Source organism: Lampris incognitus, chromosome 11 (assembly GCF_029633865.1).
Source record: "Lampris incognitus isolate fLamInc1 chromosome 11, fLamInc1.hap2, whole genome shotgun sequence".
Classification (NCBI taxonomy): domain Eukaryota; kingdom Metazoa; phylum Chordata; class Actinopteri; order Lampriformes; family Lampridae; genus Lampris; species Lampris incognitus.
Genome location: NC_079221.1, coordinates 1,685,366 through 1,698,333, shown reverse-complemented (window position 1 = coordinate 1,698,333; position 12,968 = coordinate 1,685,366).

Below are 12,968 nucleotides of genomic sequence, written 5' to 3'. Positions count from 1 at the left end.
GAGATACCTGATAGTAACCACTAAGATGGTAGTAAAGAGATACCTGAAAGATACCTGGTAGTAACCAATAAGACGGTAGTAAAGAGATACCTGATAGTAACCAATAAGACTGTAGTAAAGAGATACCTGAAAGAGAAACCTCATACTAACCAATAACACGGTAGTACAGACATACCTCATAGTAACCAATAAGATGGTAGTAAAGAGATACCTGAGAGAGAAACCTGACAGTACCCAATAAGATGGTAGTAAAGAGATACCTGAAAGAGATACCTGATAGTAATCAATAAGACGGTAGTAAAGAGATACCTGGTAGTAACCAATAAGACTGTAGTAAAGAGATACCTGAAAGAGATAACTGATAGTAACCAATAAGACAGTAGTAAAGAGAAACCCGATAGTAACCAATAAGATGGTAGTAAAGAGATACCTCATTGTAACCAATAAGATGGTAGTAAAGAGATACCTGATAGTAACCACTAAGATGGTAGTAAAGAGATACCTGAAAGATACCTGGTAGTAACCAATAAGACGGTAGTAAAGAGATACCTGATAGTAACCAATAAGACTGTAGTAAAGAGATACCTGAAAGAGAAACCTCATACTAACCAATAACACGGTAGTAAAGACATACCTCATAGTAACCAATAAGATGGTAGTAAAGAGATACCTGAAAGAGAAACCTGACAGTACCCAATAAGATGGTAGTAAAGAGATACCTGAAAGAGATACCTGATAGTAACCAATAAGACGGTAGTAAAGAGATACCTGATAGTAACCAATAAGACGGTAGTAAAGAGATACCTGGTAGTAACCAATAAGACTGTAGTAAAGAGATACCTGAAAGAGAAACCTCATAGTAACCAATGAGATGGTAGTAAAGAGATACCTGAAAGTAACCAATAAGATGGTAGTAAAGAGATACCTGAAAGAGATAACTGATAGTAACCAATAAGACAGTAGTAAAGAGAAACCCGATAGTAACCAATAAGTTGGTAGTAAAGAGATACCTGATAGTAATCAATAAGACGGTAGTAAAGAGATACCTGAAAGAGAAACCTCATAGTAACCAATAAGATGGTAGTAAAGAGATACTTGAAAGAGATACCTGATAGTAACCAATAAGATGGTAGTAAAGAGATACCTGAAAGTAACCAATAAGATGGTAGTAAAGAGATACCTGAAAGAGATAGCTGAAAGTAACCAATAAGACGGTAGTAAAGAGATACCTGATAGTAACCAATAAGACGGTAGTAAAGAGATACCTGATAGTAACAAATGAGATGGTAGTAAAGAGATACCTAAAAGTAACCAATAAGATGGCAGTAAAGAGATATCCGATAGTAACCAATACGATGGTAGTAAAGAGATACCTGAAAGAGATACCTGATAGTAACCAATAAGACAGTAGTAAAGAGATACCTGATAGTAACCAATAAGACGGTAGTAAAGAGATACCTGAAAGTAACCAATAAGACGGTAGTAAAGAGTTACCTCATAGTAACCAATAAGATGGTAGTAAAGAGATACCTGATAGTAACCACTAAGATGGTAGTAAAGAGATACCTGAAAGAGATACCTGGTAGTAACCAATAAGACGGTAGTAAAGAGATACCTGATAGTAACCAATAAGACTGTAGTAAAGAGATACCTGAAAGAGAAACCTCATACTAACCAATAACACGGTAGTAAAGACATACCTGAAAGAGAAACCTGACAGTACCCAATAAGATGGTAGTAAAGAGATACCTGAAAGAGATACCTGATAGTAACCAATAAGATGGTAGTAAAGAGATACCTGATAGTAACCAATAAGACGGTAGTAAAGAGATACCTGAAAGAGATACCTGATAGTAATCAATAAGACGGTAGTAAAGAGATACCTGAAAGAGAAACCTCATAGTAACCAATAAGACGGTAGTAAAGAGATACCTGAAAGAGATACCTGATAGTAACCATTAAGATGGTAGTAAAGACATACCTGAAAGAGATACCTGATAGTAACCAATAAGACGGTAGTAAAGAGAAACCTGATAGTAACCAATAAGTTGGTAGTAAAGAGATACCTGAAAGAGATACCTGATAGTAACCAATAAGACGGTAGTAAAGAGATACCTGATAGTAACCAATAAGATGGTAGTAAAGAGATACCTGAAAGTAACCAATAAGATGGTAGTAAAGAGATATCTGATAGTAACCAATAAGATGGTAGTAAAGAGATACCTGAAAGTAACCAATAAGATGGTAGTAAAGAGATACCTGATAGTAACCAATAAGACGGTAGTAAAGAGAAACCTGACAGTAACCAATAAGATGGTAGTAAAGAGATACCTGAAAGAGATACCCGATAGTAACCAATAAGATGGTAGTAAAGAGATACCTGATAGTAACCAATAAGACGGTAGTAAAGAGATACCTGAAAGAGATACCTGATAGTAATCAATAAGACGGTAGTAAAGAGATACCTGAAAGAGATACCTGGTAGTAACCAATAAGATGGTAGTAAAGAGATACCTGAAAGTAACCAATAAGACTGTAGTAAAGAGATACCTGAAAGAGATACCTGATAGTAACCAATAAGACGGTAGTAAAGAGATACCTGAAAGTAACCAATAAGATGGTAGTAAAGAGATACCGGATAGTAACCAATAAGACATTAATAAAGAGATACCGGATAGTAACCAATAAGACGGTAGTAAAGAGATACCTGATAGTAACCAATAAGACGGTAGTAAAGAGATACCTCATAGTAACCAATAAGATGGTAGTAAAGAGATACCTGATAGTAACCGATAAGACGGTAGTAAAGAGCTACCTGAAAGAGATACCTGATAGTAACCAATAAGACGGTAGTAAAGAGATACCTGAAAGAGATACCTGGTAGTAACCAATAAGATGGTAGTAAAGAGATACCTGGTGGTAACCAATAAGACGGTAGTAAAGAGATACCTCATAGTAACCAATAAGACGGTAGTAAAGAGATACCTGAAAGAGATACCTCATAGTAACCAATAAGACGGTAGTAAAGAGATACCTGAAAGAGATACCTCATAGTAACCAATAAGACGGTAGTAAAGAGATACCTCATAGTAACCAATAAGACGGTAGTAAAGAGATACCTGAAAGTAACCAATAACATGGTAGTAAAGAGATACCTGAAAGACATACCTGATAGTAACCAATAAGACAGTAGTAAAGAGATACCTGATAGTAACCAATAAGACGGTAGTAAAGAGATACCTGATAGTAACCAATAAGACGGTAGTAAAGAGATACCTGATAGTAACCAATAAGACGGTAGTAAAGAGATACCTGATAGTAACCAATAAGACGGCAGTAAAGAGATACCTGATAGTAACCAATAAGATGGCAGTAAAGATATACCTGATAGTAACCAATAAGACGGTAGTAAAGATATACCTGAAAGAGATACCTGATAGTAACCAATAAGACGGTAGTAAAGATATACCCGATAGTAACCAATAAGACGGCAGTAAAGAGATACCTGATAGTAACCAATAAGATGGTAGTAAAGAGATACCTGATAGTAACCAATAAGATGGTAGTAAAGAGATACCTGATAGTAACCAATAAGACGGTAGTAAAGATATACCTGATAGTAACCAATAAGACGGCAGTAAAGAGATACCTGATAGTAACCAATAAGACGGTAGTAAAGATATACCTGAAAGAGATACCTGATAGTAACCAATAAGACGGCAGTAAAGAGATACCTGATAGTAACCAATAAGACGGTAGTAAAGATATACCTGAAAGAGATACCTGATAGTAACCAATAAGACGGTAGTAAAGATATACCTGATAGTAACCAATAAGACGGTAGTAAAGATATACCTGAAAGAGATACCTGATAGTAACCAATAAGACGGCAGTAAAGAGATACCTGATAGTAACCAATAAGACCAGCAACCACAAGCATTTTTAATGTAGAATTTCTCGGATAATCTACTACTACTATTACTACTACTACTGCTAAAACTGCATTTTTAATCTACTACTACTACTACTACTATTACTTCTACTACTGCTACTACTACTGCATTTTTAATTTAGAATTTCTCGGATAATCTACTACTACTACTGCTACTACTACTATTACTTCTACTACTGCTACTACTACAACTGCATTTTTAATTTAGAATTTCTTGGATAATCTACTACTACTACTACTGCTATAACTGCTACTACTAGTCTCAGCTGCTCCCGTTAGGGGGCGCCACAGCGGATCATCCTTTTCCATCTCTTCCTGTCCTCTGCATCTTGCTCTGTCTCAGCAGCCACCTGCATGTCCTCCTTCACCACATCCATAAACCTCCTCTTTGGCCTTCCTCTTCTCCTCTTCCCTGGCAGCTCCATATTCAGCATCCTTCTCCCAATATACCCAGCATCTCTCCTCCACACATGTCCAAACCATCTCCATCTTGTCTCTCTTGCTTTGTCTCCAAACCGTCCAACCTGAGCTGTCCCTCTAATAGACTCATTCCTAATCCTGTCCTTCTCCGTCACTCCCAGTGCAAATCTTATCATAATTTCTTGGATAATCAATTGTCTTAAATACACCAGCAAAGAAACGACATCAGAAGGATATTTACCTGTGTGTAGGTCTTCAGGATCGTAAATCAAAGCTTGAATATGACCAGGGACGGCTGGTATAAATGGGCTAACAGGACTAAGCCCTCCCTATCTTTTACAATAAATATGACATAAGTTATTGTTAAAAACCTTAGAACAGATTCTTTCAAGTTTCTGCGGAATCTAGAGCAGCAACAGCACCAAACAGTCACAAGAAACACAGGATCTGTCTAAATGGGGCTGTTTTTTACAGCCCAAACAGTAGAATCAGCTTCCACTCGTCTTCTTAGTGAGCGAGTGACAGGCGTCTTGACACGCCCCCTTGATTTGCGGCTCAGTCCCCAGGCCGCTGGCTTCTGACCAGTAACAGCGGACGTACAGAGTGACGGTACGTACAGCGAGGAGAGCGGGAAGGGGAAGGTGAGCGCGGGCGTTAGCATGAACGAGGTGGATTATTTACTTTAGCGTCCATTTTCTTCGATGTCTTTGGAGGAAAATTTGGAAGTGAAGAGACTGGGGACACATCGTCCAAATAACACAAAGGGACAAACTCATAAGTTTGTGTTACTTGGTTTCAACAAAAAGACTGGCTAATGGCAAGTGTAGCAAAGCTAAGAATTCACTTTTCTGTTTCCCATGCTAGCTTTTTAGAGGAGACACGGCTGGGACCCAAGAAGGGATTCTGGATTTGACACATTGATCCATCAGAATTAGGAAACTCTGTGTGTGTGTGTGAGAGAGAGAGAGAGAGAGAGAGAGAGAGAGAGAGAGAGAGACAGAGAGAGACACAGAGAGAGACACAGAGAGAGAAGATAGAGTTATTTTGGCATCAGCCCATTCTTGTGAGTACTCCTCCTGGAGAATGGTGTAGTAGAGCACTTGCTATAACAAAGTATACATATAGTGTCGTTGCTGTAACTTGGTATCTCGGATGTGATGCTGCTGCAGCGTGAACTACTGATGGGTTAGCCCACCCACCCAATATCACCAGCAGCCATCACTGCTAAAATGATGTTTATGCTACAACAGAGATGATCAGACATGCTGTAGAATCTCTGAGATGGTTTAGAAAAACAGGCTTTAATCTGTATTCCTAGATCACCACAACCAGTCCTAAATCCTTGAGAAATAAGGGCCTCATGTGTTGTTGTTCTCACTCTTATGCTTTTATCTCCCTGTTGCAATCCAGAGCTACATGGTTTCAGTGCTGCCTAGTCCATATACAAAACAGCCTACATTTGGCATTGCAACAACTGTAAAGTAGGTGAGCATCATGTGGCACTGCATGAGTACGAGTCTGAAACCCTGCTTTGGCCTGAAGCCAAGGAGATGAGAGACGCAAGGAGTGAATGCCAAGTACATCAACTACAAATAAGAAAAACTTTCAGCTTTCAATACGTCACAGCCCATTTTGAAGTGAAATTTATTCAGACCGCTCTCTTTGAAAATCCTTCTTCCCCAGACCAACTGAGCGGTGTTTAAAAACTTCTGAGGTTCCTTCTGCAGGGCAGTAATAATAAGGTTAAGACCTGGTGGAGCACTTTTTAATTACTTCGTCGTAGTCAGGGTCCTTGGAGTAGTGTTTTACCTCATTCAAAAACCCAAATGTTCCCACAGAGGCTATGGGGTCAAACACTCCCAGAAATGAACAGACTTAAAACACACCCTTTCCAGTGAAACACTCCCTCCAGGTACCTCCTCGTAATTAACAAAGTTTGTATGCGTTGTGTTCCACTTTGAAACAGTTCAAGTGGATGCAGATTAGGGAGTAAACATGAATATCAAAAGTAGAATGACATTATGTAATCCTCCAGGGCACCTTACAGTCGTTCAGGCAGCACGCCACAGCATCCACATGCACTCTGCATTGTTGCTAAATGTCACGGTAACAACCTGGCCAATCAGGGTACAAATCTCCTTCCAACACGGCCTCCTTGCTGACTTTCATCATTATACTGTGCACATGGGCAGGAGGCTTTGAAGGGCCTGGTATTATTAAGCACTGCGGGCTCTTGAAAGGAGCCCTCTTTTCATTTAGTAGTCTCAAGAAGATGATTTGCATTCAGGGGTTTTAATTGTCCTGTGTGATGTTCAACAGGGTAAGCTGCTGGAGAGAGCTTGCTCCTCTCATCTGCATTGTTGATTGATGGATGATGATTTCTCCCTTGAACTCCCAGGGCTGGAGAGTTCAGAGGGCTGGGGGTGGCTGGTAGGGGCGGAGGGGCAGAGTTAGGCGGGCAGGAAACCGGGTCGACTCAAGTGAGAGGACAAGCGCTCGTGTCAGCCCACACATTCAAGGACAAAAAAGGCACAGTCAGCCAGAGAGGCTATTTAAAAGGATGCCTTCATTTTCCAATGCTCCCTAAAAGAGCAATCTGCAAACAGGCCATTAGTCAGCTACCAAATATTAGTTGATAGTATGACTGAAGGAAATACTGCAGTAAGCAGCTTTGGTAATATTTGCAATATTTCACTTACTGGCATCAGTGCCAACTTAACAATGCAATTCACAGTTTTAAGCATTTGATGGCCAAACAGTCGCTCAATTCACCATGGCTCTCGCACAGATTGCAGTCTCATCTCCCGACCAATAAATATACACTTTGGGACAATATGTGGTTGCAGTCTGACAGTAAGTCGATAGTTTCAGTATTTGAAAACAGAGAAGCCAGCCCCCCAGCATGCTATCAAAGGCATAAATATCTCAAGAGTCGAGTCTGGCCTGTGAATCGATACAGGTAAAATCCACTATCAGAGACAGATTCCATTAGAAGCATACAGCAGCTTGCCACTTTCTAAATGGGGATCGCAGAGCAAAGTAGCCAGGATGCTTCGGACACCTCTACAAATAGTCTCAGCTTTATTCAATTCGACTATTTTCAAATGGCACCTTTTACAATCACACAATGTGAAGGTAATACTAAGGAACTGAATATGCTGTTCAGCTCTGAGGCAAAAAAGATTAGCCCAGCCTGCAGATGTGCTAAACCCACGTGGCGTTGACGTCAAGTGGAGGGGGGAAAAAAAAGAGGGAAAAATTAATGCTGCAATCAGTTCCAGTTCACTACATGGACATGGCTAATTAAATCAACCTTTATTCCTCACAAATATCCACAGCATGAACTACATCGCCAACCCAAATTCTGGAGTGGTGACTGGCATCTACTGCTACGAGTGTAAGTACATCATCCCCCCATCCTGAGGTAAACAGACACCCAGCTGTGATAGTTTTGCAAGTTCTGTAAAAAAAAAAAATGGAGGCATATTTTAGGCATGTAAAGGTATATTTCTGCCGATTGCTCTTCAGTATTTAGTCCACTGTATGTTTGATGCAAAAATAAAACTTTCACTCACAAACTTTCCTTCGTTCCTTTTAAAGGAATCCAGTTTTACAAGAGGTGGGAGACGGCAGTAAAAATAGCAGGGTTTAGTTTGGGCGCATCCACGATTACACTGAGTGAAGGCACTGCTACTGCTGATAAAGGAATGCATTTAAGGAAAAATGAGGGGGCTGGCTGACTGAGAGCTCAGGGTGGCAGAACATCATCCCGTGTGAATCAAGCACTCTTTACTGCATCCAGTCTTTGAATAATGCATGCTAGCTAGCCGCATGCAGACGCAGCAGACGCACAACTCTCTGTAGCATCTCTTCTCCCCACAGCCAGACTGCAAGCCCCCCATCCACACACATCAAAACTACAAAAACAGCTGTTGGATATAGGGATATGGAGAAACACCACCAGACTAAGCCACATGTTGGCCTCTTGCACAGTGTGCACAGTTTTATGGATAGTTAAGTTTTGATATTGTTTGTCGTCAAAGTCTTTCTTTATTCAAGAGGGGACAATGGAGAAACAGATGTGCATATACAAGAGATGAGAGTGGGATGAAAGTCTTCCTATTGTTGGAATCACCTCAGTGATGGGTCTATGAGCATTCCAGCTCCATTTTACATAGCTCGTTTTCTGCCCTCTGTAGCACTTTCTAGGCTCTGTGGACCCATAATTCATTTGAGAAGCAGTGACAGGTTCGCTTTGAGGTCAGGTGACCTCTGAGAAATCCCCAATTTTGCTTGGCACATCTCCAACTGTACAGTATGCTGTCACGTACCTTATAAGAATCAGGGTCCTGTGGTTGCCATGGTTTTACAGTGAGATGCATCCCCATACAATGTCAAAACATTAAAATACCTCCTTGCAAACCCCTATGAGTTTTATCTCTTTGAAATAAACCCGTTTCCCCCTTGGCACTGTAATTGTGACAACTCTGTCAGAGAAGATGTGTGCCATGACTTTTTTTAAATTTTATTTTTTGCCTTTATTAGGTAGTGGACAGTGAAGCGGAGGACATGAAACAAGGAGAGAGAGAGAGAGAGAGAGATAGGTATGACACGCAACAAAGGTCGTTGGCTGGAATCGAGCCAGGGATGTTGCGGTTAGGTGGCATGCACTGTAACCATTTGGCCACCAGGGTGCCATATGCCTTGACTTTTATACAGAAACTTATATTTTGTCATTAATTCTGGAAGAAAGGTCAAGGTCACATGTGTTTGATAGAAGCAAATCAATCTATCCACTGAAGTTACGCCAAACTAGCATGGATGAGCTAAATCATTTCTGTGCCCGCTTCGACGAGGACAATACTGACCCAGCCACAAAAAGCCCCAGCCACCCAGAAAACCAGGTGCTCACTCTATCGATCGCAGAGGTCAGAGAATCACTGCACAAAGTGAACACACAGAAGGCCGTCGGACCAGACAGCATACTGGGCCGGGTCCTCCGGGAATGTGCCAACCAGCTGGCTGAGGTCTTCACACCTGTATTTAACATCTCACTGTCCCAATCCATAGTCCCGGCATGCTTTAAGACCACCTCTATCATTCCTGTCCCCAAGAAACCAACATCCACATGTCTGAATGACTACCGACCCATAGCACTCACCCCCATTGCTGTGAAGTGCTTTGAAAGACCGGTTCTGGCTCGCATCAAAAATATTATCCCCCCCCAACATTCGACCCACATCAGTTCGCCTACCATCCCAAAAGGTCTACTGAGGATGCCATTGCCACTGCCCTGCACTTTGCTCTGACCCACCTTGAACTTAACACATACACTCACCGGCCACTTTATTAGGTACACCTTGCTAGTACCGGGTTGGACCCCCTTTTGCCTTCAGAACTGCCTTAATCCTTCGTGGCATAGATTCAACAAGGTACTGGAAACATTCCTCAGAGAGTTTGGTCCATATTGACTTGATAGCATCACGCAGTTGCTGCAGATTTGTCGGCTGCACATCCATGATGCGAATCTCCCGGTCCACCACATCCCAAAGGTGCTCTATTGGATTGAGATCTGGTGACTGTGGAGGCCATTTGAGTACAGTGAACTCATTGTCATGTTCAAGAAACCAGTCTGAGATGATTCAAGCTTTATGACATGGCGCGTTATCCTGCTGGAAGTAGCCATCAGAAGATGGGAACACTGTGGTCATAAAGGGATGGACATGGTCAGCAACAATACTCAGGTAGGCTGTGGCGTTGACACGATGCTCAATTGGTACTGAGGGGCCCAAAGTGTGCCAAGAAAATATTCCCCACACCATTACACCACCACCACCAGCCTGAACCGTTGATACAAGGCAGGATGGATCCATGCTTTCATGTTGTTGACGCCAAATTCTGACCCTACCATCCGAATGTCGCAGCAGAAATCGAGACTCATCAGACCAGGCAACGTTTTTCCAATCTTCTATTGTCCAATTTTGGTGAGCCTGTGTGAATTCTAGCCTCAGTTTCCTGTTCTTAGCTGACAGGAGTGGCACCCGGTGTGGTCTTCTGCTGCTGTAGCCCATCTGCCTCAAGGTTCGACGTGTTGTGCGTTCAGAGATGCTCTTCTGCATACCTCGGTTGTAATGAGTGGTTATTTGAGTTACTGTTGCCTTTCTATCAGCTCGAACCAGTCTGGCCATTCTCCTCTGACCTCAACAAGGCATTTTCGCCCACAGAACTGCCGCTCACTGGATATTTTCTCTTTTTCGGACCATTCTCTGTAAACCCTAGAGATGGTTGCGCGTGAAAATCCCAGTAGATCAGCAGTTTCTGAAATACTCAGACCAGCCCGTCTGGCACCAACAACCATGCCACGTTCAAAGTCACTTAAATCACCTTTCTTCCCCATTCTGATGCTCGGTTTGAACTGCAGCAGATCGTCTTGACCATGTCTACATGCCTAAATGCATTGAGTTGCTGCCATGTGATTGGCTGATTAGAAATTTGCGTTAACGAGCAGTTGGACAGGTGTGCCTAATAAAGTGGCCGGTGAGTGTACATCCGGATGCTGTTTATAGATTACAGCTCTGCCTTCAACACCATCATCCCCGCCAAACTCCTCTCCCTTGGCCTCAACCCCTCCCTCTGTAACTGGATCCTGGACTTCCTGACCAACAGACCTCAGTCTGTTAGGTCAGGTGACCACACATCCTCCACCCTGACCCTCAGCACAGGTGCCCCTCAAGGCTGTGTTCTGAGCCCCCTCCTTTTCTCCCTCTTTACCCACGACTGCCTGCCAACTCACCCTTCAAATGTTATAGTTAAGTTTGCAGATGACACCACAGTCATTGGCCGTATCACCAACAATGACAAGATGGCTTACAGGGACGAGACTGAGCACCTCACATCATGGTGTACTACCAACAATCTTGTCCTTAATGTGCAGAAGACAAAGGAGCTGATTGTGGACTTGAGGAGGTCTAGAAGCTGCAGCCACTCCTCCATACACATCAATGGGGTGGAAGTGGAGTGTTTCTCCAGCTTTAAATTCCTTGCAGTTCACATCAGCGAGGACCTTTCGTGGACATTAAACACCCAGGCCCTTGTGAAAAAGGCCCAACAACGCCTGCATTTCCTGAGGAGGCTGAGGGGCGCCCGTCTACCCCCCAAATTTCTCACCAACTTCTACCACTGCACCATAGAGAGCATCCTGACCATCTGCATCTCAGTGTGGTACAGCAACTGCACCTCAGTAGACCAGAAAGCTCTGCAGCGGGTCGTCAAGGCGGCCCAGCATGTCACCGGTACCCAGCTCCCAGCCATAAAAGACATTTATCACAAACGCTGCCTTCGAAGGGGTCTGAGCATCAGCAGAGATCTCACCCACCCCAACCATGGACTGTTCTCCCCCCTGCACTCTGGGAGGTGCTACAGGAGCCTCAGAGCCCGCACTACCAGGCTCAAAAACAGCTTCTTTCCACAAGCTGTTGCCCACCTGAACCTGGCTACCTACTGAATGTCTGTCGATATTTTTAAATATTTTGTACTCCAGCTCTCTTTTAACTTATTTTAGCTTTTGGTCTTCATGTTTGTATATCTTATACTGTGTTTGCTGTGTTTATCTGTGTCTGTCTTGCAGTGGTTGGTGAAGCCACAGCCCTCATTTCATTTTTAACATGTGCCTAAACATTGTTTTTAATGAAAATACATTGAATAACAAAATATCATAGGATGTGGCAGATAATTTTTTAAAGCGTTGATTCAAGTTTCCCTACGTAACCATTCATGTAACGTAGTTACAATATTTAAACACTTCACAGATAAGCCAGACAATTAAATAAAAAAATTAAATAAATAAAAACTTCCTTGCTGACCTGCATAGCACAGCATCTGATGAGACACCGCCCTGAAGACATACAATATGTCATAACCCAGAGGAATCCAAGCAGCATTTCTATGACACAGCCTACTCATCAGCCGACAGTTCTAGCTGCAAACATTTTCAAAAAGTAAAGAAAAAATTAAGATAAATCGGAGAGGCTGGAGGCTGTTTTGCTGCATGATTCAGGCTGGCTTCAGACAAAGACAGATTGCTTTCGTCAAGAATACAACACAGCTGTCGCAAGATTCCAGCAGAGAAACAGCGAACACTTAAGAGTATTATGCACAGCACATGAAAGGTAACCAGATTGAAACACATCACAACTACCATGTGGCGTTCCATCCCCATAGGAGCTAGCTGCACGAGGAGGATGAAATCAGCAGAAAACTGGCAGGGGATTTAGATCTGAGAGAAGAACTGCAAGCTTCAATAGAAGCAGTCCATTATCTCTAATCATTTGGGAGGCTATCTGAAACAAGACCTTTAAACCACAACCCAGTCTTCTGAAGACCATCTACCCACTAATAAACTGGCTTTTCAATTAGTGCCTATCTGACAACCTAACGACGAGAACACAAAAACCAATTACACGGTGTGCTGCAGATAACTCCTAAGCCACTTAATAGGTCCGATTTAACTTCTTTCTTTTTCGAGCCTTCCCTCCACCACCACAGCCCTAGGGCTTTACTGTTCTCGAGATATAGCCAGGTGTCTGCTAGAATTGGT